The 7697-nt window shown below is 44.8% G+C and overlaps 1 long non-coding RNA gene across 1 annotated transcript; it reads right to left on the reverse strand.

Annotated features, from left to right (window-relative positions):
• Positions 1–624: 624 nt before the first annotated feature.
• LOC122466192 lies at positions 625–3652 on the reverse strand. Its single transcript, XR_006291531.1, has 3 exons — positions 3638–3652; positions 1747–1761; positions 625–742 (listed from the first exon to the last, which is right to left on the reverse strand). It is a non-coding gene; the product is annotated as an uncharacterized LOC122466192 (long non-coding RNA).
• Between the last annotated feature and the right edge of the window lie 4045 nt (positions 3653–7697).

A 7697-nucleotide genomic window follows, 5' to 3' on the forward strand; every position in this document is an offset into this window, starting at 1 on the left:
TCTGGTTGAGTTCCTGAAGTCCTCAAATCATGGTTTAAAGACTTCCACTTACAGTGACTCCCTCATTTAGACTAGTTTAAACCTGCAAATGACCCATGACCCATGCTGTAGCAAAAGGTGAAAAACCCTCAGGGTCTCTGCCAATCTGAATGTAGGGAAATTCCTTCCTGAATCCACATATGGCGATTGGTTGGACCCTGAGCATGTCAGCAAGACCCACCAGCCAGACACCTGAGAAAAACTTCTCTGTAATAATTCAGAGCCCTCCTCATCCAGTGTCCCATCACAGGCTGCTGGAGATATTTGCTGCTAGCCATCACAAACTGGCTACATGTCATTGTAGGCAGTCCCATCATACAATCTCCACCATAAAACAAAACAAAAACAAACAAAAAACACACCAAGCTCAGTCTTGAAACCAGTTAGGTTTTTTTTTGCCTTTATTACTCCCCTTGGAAGACTGTTACAGAACTTCACTTCTCTGCCAGATAACTTCCAGAAATACAAGGTGGGTGAGGTAATATCTTCTACTGGACCAAATAAATACAAGGTGGGACAGATTGTAAACTGCTTATGCTTAAAATGTTGCAAGAAACCACCTACAATGAAGTGGGAAATTAACATCTCTGTAGTTATAGGACAAAAGAGGGTTAGTAGGTTACAAATTGTAGTTATGAGTCATAAAACTAGTGTATCTGCTGAGACCATGATTTTTAGTGTCTAGCAGAGTTAGGAATTTAAGCTCCCAGGCTTGTCTTTTGAAGGTATTTTGCAGGGTTTTTTTTAAGAGGACAAGAAAGCTTCCACTACACAGAGGGTGAGTAGGAAGTGCATAGGAAGAAGGGAAGGAAGATACAAGTTCAGGGAACTGTGGGACTCGCAGTGGAACCCAGGTACCTGCACATTTGCAACTCCGCAAAGTAGGTGGGGGTGGGGAGGTCAGGTCACAGCTCAATACCCACTCTGCTCCATACCCCCTGATGAGCACACCAGCTCAGGTACTGTACTTGCCTAGGAAAACTTGAGGGCGTTGAGTGTGGATTAAAGGGATCTGGGCAGAGGTGAATGGCACAGCACGCAGGAAGCCTGCAACATAGACATACACTATGAGTTGTTCCATATACTGCATGCAAATAAATAAAGTATTCATTCTTACAGATTGAATCATGTTTATTTAGGATCGCCTCACTGGCTAAACACGCACTGGAATCAAAGCTCGCATTCCTGTACGGAGCAAATACAACAGCAATACAAAATAATTTGTTACTGAATACTGCTCACGGAAATAAAAACAAAGTGAATGAACCTTGAATAATGCTTTCGTTTAATTCACACTTCAAATTTAAGAGCAGAAAATGAGGTGGTATTTTCCTTATTCAAATATGGGTAAGCCCTCTGCCAGATGCCAATAGGAGCAACGAGATTCATAGATTCCAAGACCATTGTGATCATCTAGTCTGACTTCTGTATAACTCAGGCCACAAAGCACTGCTCCAAAATAATTCCTACAACATTTTTTAAAATCAATATTGGATATTTTTTCTTATTGTCAGTGATGGAGAATCCGTCATGACCCTTAACAAAATTGTTCCAATAAGTCATTGTTAAAAATTTACACTGTTTACTGTCTGAACTTTTCTAGCTTCATCTTCCAGTCATTAGATCATGACTAGATTGCAGAGCCCATTATTAAATATTTGTTCCCCATGTAGGTACTTAGACCCAGTAATCAAGTTACCCCTTAACCTCCTCTTTGTTAGGCTGAAAGACTTCAATCTATTTAGCTTATCACCATAAGACATGTTTAATCATTGTTGTGGCTCTTCTTTGAACCATCTCCAATTTATCAATATTCTTCTTGAATTGTGGGCACCAGAACTGGATTCAGTACTCCAGCAGTAGTCACACCAGTGCCAAATATAGAGGTATAATAATCTCTCTACTCCTACTCAAGATTCCCCTGTTTATGCATCTCAGGATCACATTAGCTCTTTTGGCCACAGCATCACACTGGGCGCTCGTGTTCAGCTGATTATCCACTACAACCCCCAAACCTTTTTCTGAGTCACCCCACTTCCCAGGACAGTGTCCTCCAGGCTGTAAGCACAGCCTATGTTCCTCAATGTATATATTTAGCCACCTTAAAGCACATATTGTTTGCTTGCACCCACTTTACTAAGTGACTGGTTTCAGAGTGGTAGCCATATTAGTCTGTATCAGCAAAAAAACCGAGGAGTACTTGTGGCACCTTAGAGACTAACAAATTTATCTGGGCATAAGCTTTCATGGGCTAAAACACACTTCATCGGATGCATGCAGTGGAAAATACAGTAGGAAGATATATATACAAAGAGAACATGAAAAAATGGGTGTTGCCATACCAACTGTAACGAGACCAATTAATTAAGGTGGGCTATTATCAGCAGGATCAAAAAACAACCCTTTGTAGTGATAATCAGGATGGCCCATTTCAAACAGCTAACAAGAAGGTGTGAGTAACAGTAGGGGGGAAAATTAGCATGGGGAAATAGTTTTTACTTTGTGTAATGACCATCGACTCCCAGTCTTTATTCAAAGCTAATTTAATGGTGTCCAGTTTGCAAATTAATTCCAATTCTGGAGTTTCTCATTGGAGTCTGTTTTTGAAGTTTTTTTGTTGGAGAATTGCGACTTTTAGGTCTGAAATTGAGTGATCAGAGAGGTTGAAGTGTTCTCCGACTGGTTTTTGAATGTTATAATTCTTGATGTCTGATTTGTGTCCATTTATTCTTTTGCGTAGAGATTGTCCGATTTGTCCAATGTACATGGCAGAGGGGCATTGCTGGCACATGATGGCATATATCACATTGGTAGATGTGCACTGGAGAGGTTTAAGTTGGGGGCTGAAGGTGATGGCTAGTGATGTTCTGTTACTTTCTTTGTTGGGCCTGTCCTGGAGTAGGTGACTTCTGGGTATTCTTCAGGCTCTGTCAATCTCTTTCTTCACTTCAGCAGGTGCATACTGTAGTTTTAAGAACGCTTGATCTTAAACACCTACAAGATCTCTATCAAGCGTTCTTAAAACTACAATACCCTCCTGTTAATTATGGTCCATATGTCACAATTTCAGGGTTAGCTGCCCTTTAATGCCATACCCCCAGCCTCATTCAAGGCTTCCACTTCATTTTGATTACCCCACAAGTTCTGACTAGGGTCCAGCACTTCTGGGTCATCTTTCTCCAGAGGCTACAGCAGCATATACCAGTTACCAACCAGCTTTCACAATGCAAACTACAATTATTCTTAGGGTAAAAGTGTCACAGAGAAAACATTAAAGAAATAATAAATGGTCTTAGAGGCATACTAAAAGCTTACCTGTGGTCACCCTCCCACTCCATACTCTAACAGGATTCTGATAGGTATCAGTTTTTCAAACCCCCCCAGTTGACCTCGTAACCAGGAGAGCAGACTAAGGCTAGTTGCTGAACTGCAATCAAAGATGACTCAGGGAGAGGCAATGATTACCTCATTCTCCTTTTTGGTGGTTTTATCAACTTCATCCTGTCTCCAAGAACAGAGTCTTGACTCCTGATCTCCCCTGTGAAGATTAAGTTTCCTGGGAATTAAAGTGTTGGACAAATGCATTTAAGGCAAATACTTTTGTGAAGGTTTCAGAGTAACAGCCGTGTTAGTCTGTATTCGCAAAAAGAAGTACCGATGAAGTGAGCCGTAGCTCACGAAAGCTCATGCTCAAATAAATTGGTTAGTCTCTAAGGTGCCACAAGTACTCCTTTTCTTTTTACTTTTGTGAAGCTGAACCTACCTTGGAAAGGAACTGTTACTAAGAAATAAAGGAAAAGGTGCTGAGGTTGTAATGCACCAAAGAAGTTTTGACTTTACTTGCTGACAAGCTGCTCAGATACTTATGAGCACAAAACATCCTCTACTGCCCTGTCCCAAATGCAGTAATTTTGCACCAGTTTAAAGTACGTGTACAGCTCTACTAATTTAGAATAGTAGCATTTTACTCCAACTTCTCACTGGCATAAATAATTACACAGGCTATAAGCTATAATACAAGAGATTATCTTTGAATGTAAGGAAAACATGGAAGACTATAGATTTTCCTTGAGAAGCTCCAACATTAAGGCCTTCACTACAGAGAATGAGATTAGATGTATGGGAAGGAGAGGAAGCATATTTCCCTAGGTTCTCCACTATATTTGCCCCTACACAGATAGCTCTTTTTTATATGGTGGTTTTGAGTTATTGCTATGAATCTTAATTCGTTTGTTTTCTGAAAGGAGAGAAAAATGCATTTAAAAAGATACCCCTGGAACTGGGGTACCACTGATACCCCTGGAATTGATACCCCTGGAATTGGGGTACCACTGAGCCCTCTGACTCACCAGTCTGGGCTCCCTTTCACACTGATGCTGTGACAAGCTGCAGACCTGCTCCCGGTTCTACTCTTCCACCAGCGTACACACAGGTACCCCTGGACCTGGGGTACCACTGATACCCCTGGAATTGGGGTACCACTGATATCCCTGGAATTGATACCCCTGGAATTGGGGTACCACTGAGCCCTCTGACTCACCAGTCTGGGCTCCCTTCCACACTGATGCTGTGAAAAGCTGCAGACCTGCTCCCGGTTCTACTCTTCCACCAGCATACATACAGGTAGGGACACACCCAGCTGCAGTTACATGCAGGCTGACTAGCCACTGCATGAACCAACAATAGAGAGGTTACAGCCAAAATAACCACCAGCTTCCCAGCCTAGGACCCCAGAGCTGTACCATCCTGCCCTGGTCAAAACCCTGACCAGTGTGAATTTATTATCCAGTTCACCTCTCACTGAATGTAGAGAGGAAATGCAACAGCCCCTGCCCCTTGAGCTAAGATTCCCAAACACTTCACTCCAAACTTACTGATTTTAAATTATTATAAGTGATAGCAAACAGATCAAAGCAGATTATTTAGGGTATGTCTACACTACGAAATTAGGTCGAATTTATAGAATTTGGTTTTTTAGAAATCGTTTTTCTATAGTCGATTGTGTGTGTCCCCACACAAAATGCTCTAAGTGCATTAAGTGCATTAACTCGGTGGAGTGCTTCCACAGTACCAAGGATAGCATCGACTTCTGGAGTGTTGCACTGTGGGTAGCTATCCCACAGTTCCTGCAGTCTCCACCGCCCATTGGAATTCTGGGTTGAGATCCCAATGCCTGATGGGGCAAAAACATTGTCGCGGATGGTTCTGGGTACATGTCATCAGGCCCTACCTTCCTCCCTCCCTCCGTGAAAGCAACGGCAGACAATTATTTCGCGCCTTTTTTCCTAAGTTACCAAGTTACCAGACGCCATACCACAGCAAGCATGGAGCCCGCTCAGCTCACTGTCACCCTACATCTCCTGGGTGCTGGCAGACATGGTTTTGCATTGCTACACAGCAGCTCATTGCCTTGTGGCAGCAGACGGTGCAATAGGCCTGAGAACCATCGTCATCATGTCCAAGGTGCTCCTGGCCACCTTGGTAAGGTCGGTCAGGAGCGCCTGGGCAGACATGGGCGCAGGGACTGAAATAGAAGTGACTCGACCAGGTCATTCTCTTTAGTCCTGCCGGCAATCCTATTGCACCATCTTCTGCCGAGCAGGCAGGAGATGAGGATGGCTAGCAGTCCTATTGCACCGTCTTCTGCCGAGCAGCCAGGAGATGAGGATGGCTAGCAGTCCTACTGCACCGTCTGCTGCCAGCCAAAGATGTAAAAGACAGATGGAGTGGATCAAAACAAGAAATAGACCAGATTTGTTTTGTATTCATTTGCTCCCCCCTCCCTCTGTGAAATCAATGGCCGACAATCGTTTCAGTGAGGTCTGTCAGGAGCATCTTGAAAAGTTTAATGGAGATTCAGTCCTGCCTGAAGTACCAGGGGGAGGGATAGCTCAGTGGGTTGAGCATTCGCCTGCTAAACCCAGGATTTTGAGCTCAATCCTGGAGGGGGCCATTCTGTGTGACAGTTGTTTTTTTTTTTCTCTTTGATGTAAAGCCACCCCCTTTGTTGATTTTAATTCCCCATAAGCCAACCCTGTAAGCCATGTTGTCAGTCGCCCCTCCCTTCATTCGAGCAATGGCAGACAATCGTTCCGCGCCTTTTTTCTGTGCAGACGCCATACCACAGCAAGGATGGAGCCTGCTCAGATCACTTTGGCAATTAGGAGCGCATTGAACACCACGCGCATTATTCAGCAGTATATGCAGCACCAGAACCTGGCAAAGTGAAACTGGGCTAGTAGGCGACATCAGCACGGTGACGAGAGTGATGAGGACATGGACACAGACTTCTCTCAAAGCACAGTCCTGGCAATGTGGGCATCATAGTGGCAATGGGGCAGGTTCATGTGGTGGAAAGCCGATTCTTGGCCCGGGAAAAAAGCACAGACTGGTGGGACTGCACAGTGTTGTAGGTTTGGGATGATTCCCAGTGGCTGCGAAACTTTCGCATGCATAAGGGCACTTTCATGGAACTTTGTGACTTGCTTTCCCCTGCCCTGAGGTGCAAGAATACCAAGATGAGAGCAGCCCTCACAGTTGAGAAGCAAGTGGCAATAGCCCTGTGGAAGCTTGTAATGCCAGACAGCTACCGGTCAGTCAGGAATCAATTTGGAGTGGGCAAATCTACTGTGGGGGGCTGCTGTGATGCAGTTAGCAATGCAATCAAAGATCTGCTGATATCAAGGGTAGTGACCCTGGGAAATGTGCAGGTCATAGTGGATGGCTTGCTGCAATGGGATTCCCTAACTGTGGTGGGGCCATAGACGGAACGCATATCCCTATCTTGGGACCAGAGCACCAAGGCAGCCAATACATAAATCGAAAGAGGTACTTTTCAATGGTGCTGCAAGCACTGGTGGATCACAAGGGACGTTTCACCAACATCAACGTGGGATGGCCGGGAAAGGTTCATGACACTTGCATCTTCAGGAACTCTGGTCTGTCTGAACAGCTGCAGCAAGGGACTTACTTTCCAGACCAGAAAATAACCATTGGGGATGTTGAAATGCCTATAGTTATCCTTGGGGACCCAGCCTACCCCTTAATGCCATGGCTCATGAAGCCATACACAGGCACCCTGGACAGTAGTCAGGAGCTGTTCAACTATAGGATGAGCAAGTGCAGAATGGTGGTAGAATATGTCTTTGGACGTTTAAAAGTGCGCTGGCGCAGTTTACTGACTCGCTTAGACCTCAGCGAAACCAATATTCCCATTGTTATTACTGCTTGCTGTGTGCTCCACAATCTCTGTGAGAGTAAGGGAGAGACATTTATGGTGGGGTGGGAGGTTGAGGCAAATCACCTGGCCGCTGGTTACATGCAGCCAGAGACCAGGGCTGTTAGAAGAGCACAGCAGGGTGCACTGCGCATCAGAGAAGCTTTGAAAACCAGTTTCATGACTGCCCAGGCTACGGTGTGACAGTTCTTTTTGTTTCCCCTTGATGAAAACCACCCCCTTGGTTCACTCTACTTCCCTGTAAGCCAACCTCCCTCCCCTCCCACCTTCAATCACCGTTTGCAGAGGCAATAAAGTCATTGTTGTTTCAAATTCATGCATTCTTTAGTAATTCATCACACCAATAGGGGGATAACTGCCAAGGGGTGGGGAAGGAGGGAAGCACCGGGTGGGATGGGGGAGGAGGGAAGGACAAGGCCAC

Source organism: Chelonia mydas, chromosome 6 (assembly GCF_015237465.2).
Source record: "Chelonia mydas isolate rCheMyd1 chromosome 6, rCheMyd1.pri.v2, whole genome shotgun sequence".
Taxonomy (NCBI): domain Eukaryota; kingdom Metazoa; phylum Chordata; order Testudines; family Cheloniidae; genus Chelonia; species Chelonia mydas.